We start from the raw sequence: 18,301 nt of genomic DNA on the forward strand, positions 1-18,301 counted from the left end.
AAAATTTGTCACAAACATACAAATACTATGCATAAATGTTGTAGGGTATGTTTTGTTTGTGTGGTATGTGTTTATAAGCACCTAGTATGTTACCAGATTTGATCTTGTCACTTTAAGCTTTTTAAAATTACAACACTTGTGGGAAAAAAAGCATCCATTTGGTACAATTGCATAAGAAGATTTTGTCTTTGTGAAAAAAGCATCCATCTGCTACCATTGCATAAGAAGAATTTGAGTTTTCTCAGTAGGTCCCTTCCTTTTGACCATATTTAAATGATTTGGCCGGTAATATCAGATTCTTATTTGGTATTATGATGATCACTTACCTGTTTCAACAAAGATAGCTTTTTTTTTTTTAAGATGTTGGGGTTAGGAGTTTATTAATTAATTAATTTATTTTTGCTGTGTTGGGTTTTTTTCGTTTCTGTGCAAGGGCTTTCTCTAGGTGTGGCAAGCGGGGGCCACTCTTCATTGCAGTGCGCGGGCCTCTTACTGTCGCGGCCTCTCTTGTTGCGGAGCGCAGGCTCAGTAGTTGTGGCTCACGGGCCTAGTTGCTCCGTGGCATGTGGGATCCTCCCAGACCAGGGCTCGAACCCGTGTCCCCTGCATTAGCAGGCAGATTCTCAACCACTGCACCACCAGGGAAGCCCAAAGATAGCTTTTTTTTTTTTTTTTTTCATTTTTTGGCTAGTTTTGGTGATTTTTGGAGAATAGAATCAAAGTAAAATGCCTGTAATACTCATCATTCAGAATTTCATTCAGGATTCTCTTTCCTTTCTATAGATGATAAATAAATTTTTAAAAATTCAGAGGAAAAAGCACGAGAGCCCAAAACTTGAAATCAGATCAAATAGTATTATCTATGAGGAATAAGCATATTCTGCAAGTTTTTATATCAGTGATTTAATTTTTCTGTCAGTGATCACAAGCATATTATATTCCCTTCAGTACAGTAATTCCACAGCAAATGATAGGAATATAGTGACAAATACCTATACATAGCAAACATACATAAATGTAAAGAGAAAAATTCAGGTCAGATATTTAATGGAACCCTAATAAATTTTAAAAGGACACTGGAGATTAGAGAAAGATGAGAAAGTGACAAATTAATAAACAAGATACTTTTGGGAAAATAATTTTAAGAAAAGAACAAGCATCCTGATTGTATATACAAGTTTTCTTTTCTTTTATGTGTTGGCTGATTTTAACAGGAAGTTCCAAAATTTAGATGAGTCATATTAGACTTCTAAATCCATAGAGGATGAAGTTAATGACATTTTAAGTTTCCATAATTTCTTTATAATTATGTTTTCAATAAGGCACAAATTAATCGAGATGTATGCTAATTGGATGGAAAAGGACTGCAACCATTTCTAAATGATCAATATAATAATCAGACTATGTTTAAAATCTGTATTGTATGATGCCTCTTTTTATAATTTTAACAAGGCATTTTAATATATTGTAAGTAAAATGCTCTCTTCATTTGATTAAAAGAGATGGCTAAACTGCTCTTACTAAGCATTATTTAGAAACTCAGGTAGTTTCTTTAGGAAGAAACTACTTTTTTAATTTAAAAAATTTTATATTGGAGTATAGTTGATTTACAATGTTGTGTTAGTTTCAGGTGTATGGCAAAGTGATTCAGTTATGCATATAACTATATATATTCTTTTTCAGATTCTTTTCCCATATAGGTTATTACAGAGTACTGAGTAGAGTTCCCTGTGCTATACAGTAGGTCCTTGTTGATTATCTATTTTATACATTGTAGTATGTGTATGTTAATCCCAAACTTCTAATTTATCCCTCTCCCCCCAACACCTTTCCCCTTTGGTAACCATAAATTTGTTTTCTAAGTCTGTGAGTCTCTTTCTGTTTTGTAAATAAGTTCATTTGTATCGTTTTTTAAATTACACATATAAGCAATATCATATGAAACTTGCCTTTGTCCGACTTACTTCACTTAGTATGATAATCTCTAGGTCCATCCATGTTGCTGCAAATGGCATTATTTCATTCTTTTTTATGGCTGAGTAATATTCCATTTTATATATGTACCACATTTATTTATCCATTCATCTGTTGATGGACAGTTAGGTTGCTTCCATGTCTTGGCTATTGTAAATAGTGCTGCAATGAATATTGGGGTGCAGTATTTTCAAATTATGGTTTTCTCTAGATATATGCCCAGGAATGGGATTGCTGGGTCGTATGGTAATTCTATTTTTAGTTTTTTAAGGAACCTCCATACTGTTCTTCACAGTGGCTGTATCAATTTACATTCCTACCAACAGTGTAGGAGGGTTCTCTTTTCTCCACACCCTTTCTAGCATTTATTGTTTGTAGACTTTCTGATAATGACCAGTTTGATGGATGCAAGGTGATACCTCATTGTAGTTTTGATTTGCATTTCTCTGATAATTAGCCATGTTGAGCATCTTTTCATGTGCTTTTTGGCTATCTGTATTAGAAACCCTCTTTTAATTGCGGCATGTCAAAAAATGTTTGCTGTATCCAAGTGTGAATGTATTGTTTCAGGAGAGTCACATTTGCAGAAACACATTGTGAAAGATCTATTAGAATGGGAACTTGTTACGGGAAGAAACTAACAGAATAAAACTTTTGAAATCAATCCAAGGCAAATTATAAATTTATATTAACTAATCATGTCAAGGAAACCTATCCTCATTGTTGGTATTTTAGGGATACCAGTAGGTAGTCACAGAATCAGAACTTATGTCATAATCAAAAAGTGTCTCTTAGTGATGTTTTTACATATACTGTAAAAAAGAAAAAATACGGTATATATTACTGCCTCAAATAATCAGCTACCTTTTAGAGCAGTTACAATAAATGAAAAATGTTATGTTTATATTCATTCATTCAATTTTTGATGCTTTTTATTTTTGGTGTATAATGTAAATTTATCAACTTATTATTACTTCTGCCTGAACAACTTCTTATTAACTGTCTTATAGGATAAGTTTGCTGGCAATAAACTCTATCAGTTCTTTTCCTGATAAAATCTTTATTTCTTCTTCATCTTTAAGGATAATTTTTCTGGATATAGAATTCTGGGTTGATATTTTTTTTCTTTAAAAATTTTAAAGATCTCACTCTATTTTCTACTGTCCTGTATGGTTTCTAATGAGAAGTCTGCTGTAATTCTTATCTTTTCAATTGTATGTAAGGTGTCTTCCCCAGTCCCAGCTCACCCTTGATTACCATCAAGATTTTCTCTCCCTTTTTTTTTTGGTTTTGTTTGAGTACGATATACCTAGTTTCTTTGTTGTTTTAGTATTTATTCTCTTCGGTGTTCACTGTGGTCTGGTGTCTGTTACCACTAATTTTGGAAATTTTAGAGCCATTATTTCTTCAAATATTTCTTCTGCTCTGCTCTCACCTCTTTTTTCTGGTATTCCAATTGCACATATGCTATATATATCGTTTCATATTTTACCACAGTTCCTGTGTGCTCTGCTTTTTTTTCTTTACTCTTTTTTTCTTTTTGCAAATTGAGATAATTTGTGTAATTTCTATTGCCATATTTTCAAGTTCACTCATACTTTCCTCAGCTGTTTGAATCTACTGATTAGCCCATTAAAGGCATATTCATTTCTATTATTGTGTTTTTAATTTCTAGTATTTCTGTTTGATTATTTCTTATTTATTTATTTTGTAACTTTTTATTTTATATTGGAGTATAGCTGATGAACAACGTTGTGATAGTTTCATGTGCACTGCAAAGCAACTCAGCCATACTATTTGATTATTTCTGATAGTTTCATCTCTGTATTGAAATTATTTGCCCGATCTAGATCTAGCATGTTTGACTATCTTTCCATTAGAGTTGTCAACATATTAATTATAGTTATTTAAAAATATATCTGAAAATAACTATCTATTATCATATCTGAGTCTGCTTCTGGTAGTTGCTTTATATTTTTAGACTTTTTCCCCCTTGCCTTTTGTCATCCCTTGTAATATTTTGTTGAAAGTGGAGTATGTTATATAGGACAATAGACACTGAGGTAATAGGCATGTAAAGTGAGGATTTGTGTTAATATAGTTATGCTGTATTTGCAGTATGCTGTTGTTGTGGGCACCAGAGGGCTCCTCTAGTGACCTTTTATCCTTTTATTCCCCACTCTTGACTTCAGGTCTCCCTTTTCTAAAATCCTAGAGAATCTATCTCTTGCAGATCTCCCAGCTGTAATTCACTGGTATTATTATTGGAGGCTTGTAGTGTAGTGGTAGGGTGTAGGACAGAGAAGCTTATGCTAATGTACTGAGTAAGTCTTAGTCCTTGGAGTGTTCAGTGAGCCTGTGTAGTTGAAGTATGACCTTCACAAATGTGCCTGTCCTTCCACCATATATATAGTTTTTCTTCTCCCCATTTCTTTTCTCAGCAGTAGTGAGTGTCCCCTAGTGTTCAAAAGCTATATCCTTGAGGTGCTCTTCCTTGCAGATTGAGACTTTTATTTTTTTTCCCTCAGGTGAGATAGTGTTATGGGCTAAATTTTGCCCTCCTCCCCCAAATTCATATCTTGAAGCCCTAAACTCTAGTACCTCAGAATGTGACTGTATTAGGAAATAAAACCTTTGAAGAAGTGATTAAGTTAAAATGAGGCTCTTAAGGTGGTCCTTAATCCAGCCTGACTGGTGTCTGTGTATAGGAAATTTGGACACAGAAAGAGACACCAGGATACATATGTATAGAGAAAAGACCATGTGAGGACACTGTAGTAAGACAGCCACCTACAAGCCAAGGAGAGAGACCTCAGAAGAAACTATCCATTCTGACACCTTGGTCTTGGACTTTTAACCTCCAGAAATATGAGAAAATAGACTTACATTGCTTAAGGCCCCCAGTCTGTGGTATTTAGTTATGGTAGCCCTAGAAAGCCAATACAGATAGGGAGACTGGGCCTGGGTGGAGTTCCCTTCCTCTGAGATGAGTTTTGCATGTGTCCTCAGGCTCTGTTCTTCCCTCTGCAGATTGAACATTTGCTCCATCAGGGAGAACAATCTTCAACCTCATCCTTACTATATGAGCTTTCTTAGGATTCCGACTGATCTTTCATGGAGTTCCTGGAGTAAAATCCTTCAAATGGGTGGGAATTTCCCTAATACTGCATCTCCCAAGAGATTTTCACTTTCTTACTAGCTCACACTCATGTTTTAGAAATTTGCCAAAACTTATAGTTTAATATTCCTATAAGATTACATAGTATCTGGTGGTTTCTTCTCAGGTAAGCAAATGCTCAGCTTCTGTCTCTCCTTGCAGGTATCTTTCTTTGGGTTGGCCTTGACTCGTGTCATCTGTTATTTGATGGTTTCACAAAAAACCATTTGTTGCATGTCCAGCTTTTTTCTTGTGTTAAGGATAGAAACTTTCCTTTTTTAGTTCACTACATCTCTAAGCTTAAACTGAAAGTCATATTAGGATATTTAAAAACATTATAAATATTAAGCATCACTTATTGTTACAGACAAATAAAATCTTTGGTGTTTAATACTGAAAATAAGAATACACATGGTATGTGGTGAATATTTAAGATTTTTTCAATGTCTAGAATCCACTTCTTCTTACTTACCACACCCATTTTATTTAGAGAAATTTCCTTTTCCCCCTGTGTTCACTAACCAATGGCATGTTTCCTATGCTAGACTAATATATACTTCCTAAAATTTGGATCACGAGCAGAAGGACAGTGGAACTGAAAACGGTTGCATTTCCAGTCATCCCAAGGCTATAACTTTGACCATAATAATTCTGCTACTGTAATGTTATTTTGTTTCTGTTTTCTGGACTCTGGAGATAGCTTAGTTTCTACAATTTTAAGTCTGATTTTCTAGCATCCCTTGGATTCTGTGTTTCAAATATCTTTCCAATAAATTCCATTTTGCTTGATTTGATTACATGAGTTTCTGCTGCTTGCAATCAAACAATCCCAACTGATAATCATAATAGAAGATGCTGCTTTCTGGCTTATTTGTTTATAAGTGAAAGTTTAGTTTTTCAATGGATTTGTTTGTATATTTTAGTTACCTCATTATAGCATTAGAATATGTATAAGTTTGCATTATTCTTAAAGCTTGTTTTTGGAAACAAACATTAAAAAATTGCAACAATCTGTGAAGCGATTCAAGGATGGGCACACTTAGCAGGGGTAACTGAAAATGGGACAGGTGTTGAACAGTTCAACCAAATATACAATTGGTTGGAACACAACAATCATCTGAGTTGACTGTGAAAGTTAGGTACATATAAGCTGCTAAATTTCCCTGTAGGAGTTCTCTTACTTTCTTAATATATCCTAGATATTTGACTCTATGACACTGTTATCTCAATGGTAGCACAATAGATGACACACAATAGAAGTTGGTTGCAGTAACTCAAGCATGCAGCTAGTGAATATTTAAACAGAAGGCAAAGGTAAGTTTCATGCTAAGGTAAGTAAACAGTTCCTACTGTTAACACATATTGCTTTCATATAAGGAAGATAAATCTTCTATAGGAAATATTTGAAGGAACGTTACTATCAAAAGAGAATATACAGCTTACTAAAAACAAAGATTCAAAATGAAAAGAAAGAAGCAAAAACATGACCCATAGGCTAACAACTGACCTTGTTCATACTTACAGTATTAATTACACTGCAGCACAACTTTGGTCTATAGAACTACATTCTCCATTTGATCATGTGTATCTTGAATGTGATAATATATCTTTTATATTTGCATTCTCAACCCTATCACTGAGTCTGACATACAATAACTTAATGGTATAGTTTTAAGGAATAGATAATAGAATAATGCTGCAAACTAAAGAAAAAGTACTCAGCCTATTGCTGTTTTGCACTTAATTTTTAAAATAAGATTGTTGGTACAAATCTAAGAAGGGGGAGCAGTGGAAAATTGCATCATTGAAACTTCCCATTATGTCTGTTCTGGGTTTCTAAGTGTCAGCCTCTAAGAATTCTAGAGATAGGAAAGTAAAAGAGTAGACAACTTGGGCTTCCCTGGTGGCGCAGTGGTTGAGAGTCCGCCTGCCGATGCAGGGAACACAGGTTCGTGCCCCGAGCCAGGAAGATCCCACATGCCACGGTACGGCTGGGCCCATGAGCCATGGCCGCTGAGGCTGTGCGTCCAGAGCCTGTGCTCCACAACGGGAGAGGCCACAGCAGTGAGAGGCCCGCGTACCACAAAAAAAAAAAAAAAAAAATGAGTAGACAACTTATGTTAAGTATAAAACTACCAAAATTGGCTGTAAACGTAATTAAAAAATAAGTCATGGTAGGTTGAATAATGGCCCCCTCCCAAGATATCCACATTCTAATCCCAGCCTCTGAATATTTTGACAGAAGGGACTTTGCAGGTGTGATTAAATGAAAGATCTTTAAGTGGGGGGGATTATCCTGGGTTATCCAGCTGGGCCCAAATGAATCGTAAAGGTCCTTGTAAAAGGGAGGCAGGAAGTTTGGAGACAGCAGAGGAAGGAGTGATGAAGGAAGCAGAGTTTGGAATGATGCACTTTGCAGATGGAGTAAAGGGGCCATGAGCCCAGGAATTCTAGAATCCAGAAAAGGCAAGGAAATGGATTTCACCCTGGTGCTTCCAAAAGGAATCTAGCTTTACTGACACTTTGATTTTTACCTTCTTAAGATTAGTTTGGGATATCTTGGTCTCTAGAACTGTAAGATAATAAATATAAGTTATTTTAAGTCACTAAGTCTGTGGTAATTTGTTATAGCAGTGGTAGGAAACTGCCACAGAAATAGTCTATGATATCAACACTAAGTGTTTGGGAATTCCCTGGCAGTTCAGTAGTTAAGGCTCCATGCTTCCATTGCAGGGGGCACCAGTTTGATCCCTGGTCAGGGAACTAAGATCCTGCAAGCCACGCAGCATGGCCAAAAAACAAAACACTGCTAAGTGTTTTTATGATTCTTAGTTAATACCCTTAACTGTGCAAACGAGACTATTATTTACTTTAGGATATTATGATAATACCAATATTTAATTGTAATTTTGTAACTATTGTTTTTTTCTAATAGTAGACTTGCCAGTCTTTAAGATAAAACTATACTAAATAACAGTTTTGATCAATGATATAAGGAAAGACCTTAGAATTTTCTTAAGGAAATATTGCTTATGTTATTCAAATAAATTACATATTAAACAACCTATGGAAAATTATATTGTTTACATTTTTGGTCTTTCATTCAATTCACTATTATGTGAGACAACTCAAACGTATATTTCAGAAACTTAAACGAAAGTGATAGGAACAACTACAGAAAAAATACTTTCATGAGAAATCCTAAATTTATTCATGTGTAAACAAATGATTACGTCCTGTGATGTCTTCACTGATAGATATGTAAATAAGTTAATGGGAGAAGAGAAGAGAAAATATTTATATCTCCTTAAAGAGGCTCAAAATGATTTTCTGAAGGAGGTGGTATCCTTGTCTCTATTCTAATGAGGCTTAACTGGATGTTTCTAGTTCACTTTTTTTCTCTTTATTTTTATCCAACTTTTAGACATATGCACTTGGATGTTCCAAAGGACCTCAAATTCACCTTGCCTAAACTTATGCTCTGTTAAATGAAATATTTTTCCTCATCGCTGTTCTCTCTTTTTTTGAAAGATACCTATATTCCCCCTTTCTCCCAGGCACTAAATCTGGGAATCTCACTTGACTTCCAAGGTATAACATATGTCTTAGTCTCTTTAGGCTGCTATAACAAAAGTACCATAAAGATTCACTGGGAGATGGGTTGTGTGACTAAGTTAGAACTGGAGGAAGTTCAGGGAGAGAACTATACACTCTTCCACAGTAGATAGTGACTCAAATTCAAAAATTGAGAAATAGCGGTAAATACATGATCTTTAGAATTAAGAAAGTAAAAAGAGCTAATAAATTTAAAATCGGCTGCAGTACTTAGAGTTAAGTAAGGATGGATTGAAAATACCTATTTTTCATTGCACACCTTATATTTTAAGCTAGGTACATGAATTGCTTAGTTTGGAAAGAATATAGTTCTAATTTTGAAAAACTTTTGGGGTGTTAGGCCTTAAGGTGAAGATATCCACATGCAGATCTGTTCCATACTACCTTATCCTCATTCCCATCCTTAGATATTAATAATTTAAGTATCAGTAATATATTAAATTTTATGTGTAGTATTTTATAAAGTATCTTCATATGAATTATCAAATTTCATTTTGCTAATAATCCTATGAAGTCCAGAGAGCAGAGGTCGCTATGTCTGGACTAGGATTATATATATGTATTAAATTATTATATATAATTTATATATTATATATAAGCAGTATACTATATCTACATACTATATCTACTTGCTATTTATATAAAATCTAGAAAAAGCTGTGTACATTGAAATAAAGTTTTCAGGAAAAACTGATCTTTCAAGTAATTAAATGAGTAGCAAACAGCAGGATGTTACACAAGGTTATGTGAACATACTGAACAATAGTAGAAACAATATAATGTTTAGTAGAAATTATAAAGAAATTGGCTGTGTGCTGTGACTAAAATGGGCCTAAATTATTTTGATTTTTATAAAAAATATTGAACATATAGTAAGTTCAAGTTGGTGTCTTAAAAATGGGTTATAAAGAGGAATTTAAATTCTTCATTAACCTCAGTTTACAGTGAAATGTAGAGTTTAAAAAAGTAATGATAGTGATAAAGGGCTTTCTATGTTCCAAGCACTGTACTAAGTGCTTTACATGCATTGCCTTCCTCAGTATAGCATCTACCCCAGGTGCTGGGCCCCATTGTCACCCCCCAGTTTACAGAGGATGGAGCCAAGACTTAGAATGATTAAGTAATATGCCCAAGGTGTCACTGAGGTGCTAAGTGTTGGAGCAGGTATTCAAACTAAGGTAGTTGGGATCTAGAGACATGTTGATAATCACTATACTTTAAATATATATATATATAAAAATATAATAGCAGTAAAAATAAATCATAAAAGTAAAAAAAAGTAGATAACATCATGAAGAACTTTGGAGCATAAAATACATGTCATTTTTGCCCTTATAAACAATCATAATAAGCAGAATACTTAGGGCCATTGTATAGCACCACTATAAGAAAAGTAAAGGTAATCACAACAGGAATTCAAAGAAGCAGAACCATATGGGAGGAGACTTCTGGATTAAAAAAATATATATCTTTAGAAGCTTAACAGTAAGATGGTTCACATAAGTGCACATAAGAGCACAGACCTTGGGACCAGATAGCATGTGTTTGAAACCTGGCTCTGCAATTTACTAGTTCTGTGACTTTGGGCTAGTTACTTAACATCTTTGTTCTTGGATTTCCTCATTGGTTAAAGAGAGGTACTAATAGTATCCATTTCATAGACTTGTCATGAAGATCAGATCTTTGCTATATATAACATGCTGAGAATAGTGTCTGGAAAAGAATAAGCACAATTATAGGTTTTTGATACTGTCATCATCATCACCATCGTCGTCGTCTCATTATCATTTTCATTGTTGTCAATATCATATTTATATTATTACATAATAATCCATTGGTGAAAAAGTGTACTTTAAAGAGTTGAGATTGTGAAAGACAAAGTGCAGCAGACAGTTAAGGAGATGATTTTATTCAGACTATAGTACAATATTAGGGAAATGTTCATTAGTGAGACATGTCTCATATGAAAGGGATCTGGGAGCTTTATGGAGATCATGATGAAGTTCAACATGTCAGTTCTGTCTTTTGTTTAAGGCAAATGTTGCTCATTGATGAACAACTCTGAGTTGATTATAAATTTCCTGAGTGAGACAAAGCAGCTTGTAAGAAATAGTCTACGGAGGATTCTTTTTGGTATTTTTTCTGTAAAACTAGTTTAACCATCTATTGGGTCACTTAAAGTTGAGAATCTTTATGGTGACAATGGTTTATTGTCCTGGAGATAAGGCAGCTTACAAGAGGAATGCCTAAAATGAAAAAGAGAAATACTAATATAAGATTATATTAAAGAGTCCAGTGTTGAACCTTGAGGTTAACCTGTCTAGTGGATTCCAAGAAGCTGTTAAAAGTTACAAAGCACTGCTAGTTGAGTTTTCAGAAAATTGATGTTCTTTAGCTAGAAAATTGATGTTCTCAGTGTTGTTGGCTGCAGTCTCAGTGACCTTTTGAATGCATTACCCAAGTGTTTTGCCAGACTTCTTTATGTTCCAGACAGCAACTTGTCCAGGAAAGATTCTGGCCCATGCATGGTCTGTAACAGTGGTGAGTCCTTGAAGATTTATATCAAGTAGCTGGGCTTCAGCTTGCAGATCCTGAGGAGAAGGGCCAGCTCCAAGGCAATCGAGAGTCATGATAGTGAGCTGGGCAGTCATGTTTTACTTCTCTTGATACTGAGTCAGACAGTAGACGGAAAGATTGCAAAAGTAAGTTTGGAGGATTGTAGACAGATATTAGAGAAACTTGGTAAAATTAAAAATTTGTTGAGGATTGACAATTTGGACATGGAATTGGATCCAGTCCAATTTACCAGTAGGTATCAAAACTGATTGAAGTCAATTGAACCTCCACAAGATAAGACAATTTGCGTATCTGTTAGTTACCTGTAATTTAGAAGGAAGTAAAATATATCTCAAAAGACAATGAATAGGACAAGAATTTGATAACCCAGAATGGTATACTATAGATGATGCATAGTTTACCATTGAAACACAAAATTTTTCTCTAAAGTAACCCCTCTTTTGATCAAAAGTCATCTCAAGGAAAGATTATTCTCGATCACAAAATAAGACTGGCCTCAGTAGATTTGGTTTGATTGTTTACATAGAGGAAGCAAGAACTGTAATTTACTATATTGGCCTCCTTAAATTTGCTTTACTGGGTGTTTTCATTAAAAAAAAAAAATCTCAGATTGGACTTTTAAAAGCCTCATAACCCTAGAAGTCAAGCCAAAAACTGGTATAGTAGGCAGAATAATGCCCTCCCACCCCCCAGAAAAATATCTACATCTAATACCTGGAATCAGAGATTTGACCCCTACATGAGAGAAGAGGGAGTTACAATTTCAGATGGAATTAAGGCTACTAGTCAACTAACCATAAAATGCTGAGGTTACCTTGGATTATGGTTATCTTGGGTATTCCTGCTGCTGGCCCCAGCCCTCACCAGTGCAGCTCACCACTGCCACCAGGAGGCACCTGCAATGGGACCCCACAGCCAAGTGTGATACTGTATGCAAATAAATATATATGTATGTATGTATATAGTCTTGAGGGCATTATGCTAAATGAAATAAGTCAGACAGGGAAAGACAAATAGGTATGATCTCATTACATGTTGAATCAAACAAAGCCGGACTCCTAGAAACAGAGAGTAGAATGGTAGTTGCCAAGGACTAGGTGGTAGGGGAGATGAGACATTGGTCAAAGGGTACAAACTTCCTGTTATAACATGAGTTTGGGGGATCTAAGGTACGCATGGTGACTACAGTTAACAGTACTGTATTATGTACCTGAAATTTGCTGCGAGAGTACAGCTTTAATATCATACCATAACAACAACAGCAATAACTAAATGGTAATTGTGTGAAGTGAAGGATTGTGTTAAGCAACCTTATTATGGTAAGCACTTTACAGTACAACTTTCAGTTATAAGAAAAATAAGTTCTGAGCACCTAATGTACAGGATAGTGACCATAGATAATAATACTGTATGGTATACTTCAAATTTGCCTAGAGTAGCTCTTAAGCTTTCTTAACTATACACACACACAAAAGGTAACTATGTGAGGTGATAGATATGTTAATGAACTTGATTGTGGTTATCACTTCACAGTGTATATGCATATCACATCATCACAGTTTGTCAGTTACACCTCAATAAACCTGGACAAATGAAAACAAAAACTCCCACAAGCTATGAATTAGAAGAAACTTGTCAAAACAATGGGAAAACTTAGAATACTAAAATACTGTTAGAATTCTAGGATAAAATCATACTTATAATAAAGTTTTCATACCCTTTTGGCTTTAAAACCTTGAATTGTTCTGGAGATTGGTTGAATAATAATGTGAACATACTTAACACTACTGAATTATACACTACAATGGTAATTTGGTAAATTTTATATTTTATGCGTATTTTACTACAATTAATTGGTTTTTTTTAATTTACTAAAGAAAGAAAGAAAAAAATTGACCCGCACTTGCTGACTTTGTGGATGGAGGAAGGTGGTCACCAGCCAAGGAATGAAGGAATGTGGACGGCTTCCAGAATCTCAAAAGGGTAAGGAAATGGATTTTCCTCTAGAACCTTCAGAAAGGAATGTAGTCCTCTTGATACCTCGATTTTAGCTTAGAAAACCCATTTTAGACTTTTGAACTACAGAACTGTAAGGTAATAAATCTACAACGTATTAAACCCCCAAATTCATAATAATTTGTTACAGTAGCAGTAAAAACTCACACTAACTGACCGTCACATGAAATACCTATAAATGTGGGTGAATGCCTCTCTTCTTATAGTCCCCGAAATATACTATATTTCCTGGGCTTGACAGGAAGTGACCTTCCTTAGTCACCTTTATGGCTGGAAATCCTGTAAGCCAGACACTTGGGCAGTTTTCCCAAGAGGGCTTTGTGATCATTGGCTCCATAAAGTCAGCCTTTGTTCCTTAACATTGTTTGGTCACATCTGATAAACTGAGCGTATCAAATATGATATCCTAGGCAAGGGCTTGGTCGCATGTTTCCAATTATGTTCTACTAACAAGAAAGACATATTCTTATTGAATCCATTCAAATAATCATATTTCCACAAAAATAAGAATATTCAGTAAGATTTTTTGAATTCTGGAGGGTCAGGCAGGGAGCAAAGGATATCGTTTACAAATGTTTCATTTCAGTTTACAAAAGTGTAATTTACTAAATTGTTATGAATTATAGATAGCTTAAGAGAAAAGATAAAGATTCTTTAAATGTCCAAAAACTAGCATATAAAAACATCAAAAATGTTTCAAAATAATCCACAGTCATCCCTCATCAACTCAGTCTTATGTAATCAATCCTTTCTGTGATCTATCTTGGGTTAGCATCTCATGAACTCACCTGTTTCTTTCTTAGAGTTCTAGAAATTCTGACACAGTCCAATGGAATGGACCTAAACCTTTGTAACACTGCTATCGGGAGCCTATACCAAAAAAGTACTTTGCATAGTCCTTTTCCAGGGATCTCTGACACAGTCCTTTGTTAAAGATAAAGGATTCTGGCTTGTAGCTGATTGCAGGTGCTTTCAGGGCAACGTCAGAATAAAACAAAAACTACCTGTGAATGACAAAGGACTTGAAAAGGCTGTAGTTAACTTAATACCGATAATTTGCAAAACGAAAAGATCAGATGAGAATTCATAACAAGAATAATGCAGCTGAAAAAAGATTTTGGTTGCTTCTGTGGAATGCAAAACAAGACAAAAGGGGCTTCCCAGGTGGCGCAGTGGTTGAGAGTCCGCCTGCTGATGCAGGGGACACGGGTTCATGCCCTGGTCGGGGAGGATCCCACATGCCGCAGAGTGGCTGGGCCCGTGAGCCATGGCCGCTGAGCCTGCGCGTCCGGAGCCTGTGCTCCGCAACGGGAGAGGCCACACACAGCAGTGAGAGGCCCGCGCACCGCGGAAAAAAAAAAAACAAAAAAAACAAGACAAAAGTCAACTCCAAATTTTTTTGGACAAAATATTTATAAACATAATAATTATGCCTATTTTCATTAATAGTACATATTAAAATTAATAGTACGAATGAAAACACATATTTACAGAGTAAAAAAACTTCAGATATAACATATAAATAAATTGACATAGTGGACCATGAGTATACCAAGCATATCATTAGAATATACTAAGAATATATGAAGGCTATAAAGTAAAGAAATTCTTTAGGTCTAAAGAGGTCCTAAACATCTGTATATTAATAAAAACTCCACAGTTAAGTGATATAAATCTTCAATTGAAAACCAGTATTCTAGAAGAGGCTATTTTAAATTAAAGAAGTAAATTACAGCCAAGTTAATGTTTTAAAATTAATTGAATTTATGACTGAAAACACAGTGCCTAATATGGGGCAAAGCAGCTGCAAGGTGCTAATAAATAGGAACATGTCATGGACAGCAAGGACAGTGACTTCCCATACAGCATATATTTTCTCTAATAAATATATTGATAATACTTGATCAATGCAAATTTAACCCAAGGAAATCTATGTATATATTCAGATTTGACACCTCTTTCCGTGCAACTCATCAATAGTAAAACATATCAAATAACCCTAATTATTTCTGGCACACCTGTTTTTACAAAACGAAAGCACAAGTCCTTTGTGATTTTCCAGGAGTCCTTTGGGAAATCACACAGGTAATTTTAAGTGGAAAAGGTCACTTATGATTCAATATTTTAAAGTAATAGACTGTTTTTTAGAGCAGTTTCAGAGTTACAGAAAAATTGAGCAGAATGTATGGAGTTCTCATATATTCCCTTTCCCCACCTCTGTTTCTCCTATAATTAACATTTTCACTGGTGTGATGTTACAATTGATGAACCAATAGTGATACATTATTGTTGACTAACATCCATAGTTTACATTAAGTTTCACTCTTTGTGTTGTACAGTTCCACAGGTTTTGCCAAATGCATAATGTCATGTATCAACCATTATCGTGTCATACAGTATAGTTTCACAGCCCTACAAAATGCCTGTGCTTCACCCATTCATTCCTTTTCTCCACTACTCCCTGCCAGCCCCAACCTGTGGCAACCACTGATTTTTTTTTTTTTAACTATCTCTATAGTTTTGCCTTTTCTAGAATGTCATATTGTTGGAATTATACAGTATGTAGTCATTTAGACGGGCTTCGTTCACTAAACAATGTGCATTCAAGTGTCCTCCATGTCTTTTTGTGGCTTGTCAGCAGCTCATTTCTTTTTATTTCTGAATAATAATATTCCATCAGATAAATGTGCCACAGTTACCGTTGCTGTTTTTAATCCATTTACTGAAGGACATCTTGGTCTCTTCCAGTTTTTAATCAGTTATGCAAAGCTGCTATAAACGTTCATGTGCGGGTTTTTTGTGTGAATTTGTTTTCAACTTCTTTGGGTAAATACCAAGGAATGGGATGTGGATCAAATGTTAAGAGTATGCTTAGTTTCGTAAAAATCTTAGAAACTGTTTCCAAGCAACTGTACCATGTTGCATTCGCACCAGCAGTGATGAGCATTCCTGTTGCTCCACATCCTTACCAGCATTTGGTCTTGTCCATGTTTTGGATTTTAGGTATATAGTGAATATTATTTTATTTTAATTATTAATTCTCTTAGTGACATATAATGTTGAGCATATTTTTATATGCATATTTGCTATCCACATATCTTCTTTGTTGAGGTGTCTGTTGGGATCTTCTGTTCCATTTTACAGTGAGTTGCTTGATTTCTTAATGTTGAGCTTAAGGAGTTTTTTGTGTACTTAGGATACAAGTCTTTTATCAGATATATGTTATGTAAATGTTTTCTCCAGGGCTAAGGCTTGTTTTTTCATTCTTTGCACAGTACTTTCCTCAGAGAAGAAGTTTTTAATTTCAATTAAGTCCAACTTATCAATTTTTTCTTTTGTGGATTATGCTCTTGGTGTTTTAAAAACTCATTGCCAAAACGAAGGAATCTAGATTTTCTCCTATGTTATCTTCGAGAAGTTTTACAATTTTACATTTTTTTTTTTAGGTCTATGATCCATCTTGTGTTAATTTTTGTGGAAGTGTCAGGTCAGTGTCTAGACTTATTTTCTTGCAGCTAAACATCCAATTGTCTCAATTAAATGTCAGTTATTCCATTTGTTAAAAAGACTTTGTTTCTGCATTTGATAGTCTTTGCTTTTTTTTTTTTTTTGAATCAAAGATCAGTTGAGTATATTTGTTTGGGTCTATTTCTGGTTCTCTATTCTGTTCCATTGATCTATTTATTCTTTCACCAATTTTATGCTATTTTGATTGCTGTAGCTTTTTTTCTTGACTGATTTGTGTTTACATACTAAATGTCTTTTTTATTTCATAACTAAAAAAGGAAGAATGCCCAGAGAACTAAGAATAATATGTATGTGACAGAATAGATTTGTGTAAACTTGATTGGAACTTGTAAAGTGTGGAATGAGAACGAATTGTCCTCTAGAAATAACTGTAAAAAGATGGACTCTATAAAAAAGGAGAAATGGACAAGAGAAAAACGTCAGCCAAATCTATTTCATTCAAAATTAATTTCAGTGTCAGATAATTCTTGAATTTGCATAATGAATTTCCATAGAACCCTCATACATGAGTCTCTTAGACACTCCAAAGTTCTGGGTTATCTGCTATGATCACTATGAAGAGCCAAGCACTAAATGTCCAATATTAATTAATTGGTTAGGCAAATTACAAAATGTTTAATCCATTAAGAAAATACATTATATTAACAAACTTTCCTCAGGTGGAAAAAATACTGTATAGTCTGTAACGTAAAATTAGAATACAAAATTAACACTGTGAATGCAAACAGAATATGAGTAAAAAGAAAGATATAAATAAACACGAGTGTTATATTTGTGTAAGGGGATATGTAATGGACCCTTTTTCTTCAATTTTGTATAATTTTCATTTTCTGTAATAAATATCTTTTAAAAAGTTTTATTGAGAAATAAATATATACTTCACATACCATAATAGTCACCTATTTAAAGGCTACAATTCAATGGTTTTTAGCATATTCACAGAGTTGTGCAACCATCATTACAATATAATTTTAGAATATTTTCATTACACCTCAAACAAATCCTGTACCCATTAGCGGTCAGTTGCTATCTCCTCTCTACCCCACAGACCTAGCCAAGCACTAATTGACTCTCTGTTTCTATAGATTTGCCTCTTCTGTACATTTCAAATAAACGGATTCATATAATATGTGGTATTTCTGTGACAGTTTTTTTCACTTAGAATAATGTTCTCAAGGTCATTCATGCAGTTTGTATATCAGTACTTCATTCCTTTTTATGGTCTGGTAATATTTCACATTTTATTTATCCATTCATCAGTTGATGGACATTGACTCTGCCATTACAAAAGTGCTTCTTCATATTTTCTTTAAAAAAGAGAAGAAAATTATCTTAAAAATTTGTATTTTGATAGGAAATCAAATGCTATTTGCACACGTGTATACCTGTGTGTGTGGGTAAGGGTGGGGACCTTGAAGAGGTTCCCTGGGTTTG

The 18,301-nt window shown here is 34.5% G+C and overlaps 1 long non-coding RNA gene across 3 annotated transcripts in view; it reads left to right on the forward strand.

Annotated features, from left to right (window-relative positions):
* The window catches only part of LOC307185600, an 89,245-nt gene extending 71,327 nt beyond the window's left edge, over window positions 1-17,918 (forward strand). For 2 of the 3 annotated variants that reach the window (XR_013828104.1, XR_013828105.1), the window contains 2 exons: window positions 13,201-13,306; window positions 16,786-17,918. This is a non-coding gene — a long non-coding RNA (uncharacterized lncRNA). Of the gene's footprint in view, window positions 1-5,568; window positions 6,446-13,200; window positions 13,307-16,785 lie in introns of those variants that run through there. The other variant, XR_013828106.1, reaches the window with a different exon arrangement.
* The last annotated feature ends 383 nt before the right edge of the window (window positions 17,919-18,301 follow it).

Source organism: Stenella coeruleoalba (assembly GCF_951394435.1).
Source record: "Stenella coeruleoalba genome assembly, chromosome: 4".
Lineage (NCBI taxonomy): Eukaryota > Metazoa > Chordata > Mammalia > Artiodactyla > Delphinidae > Stenella > Stenella coeruleoalba.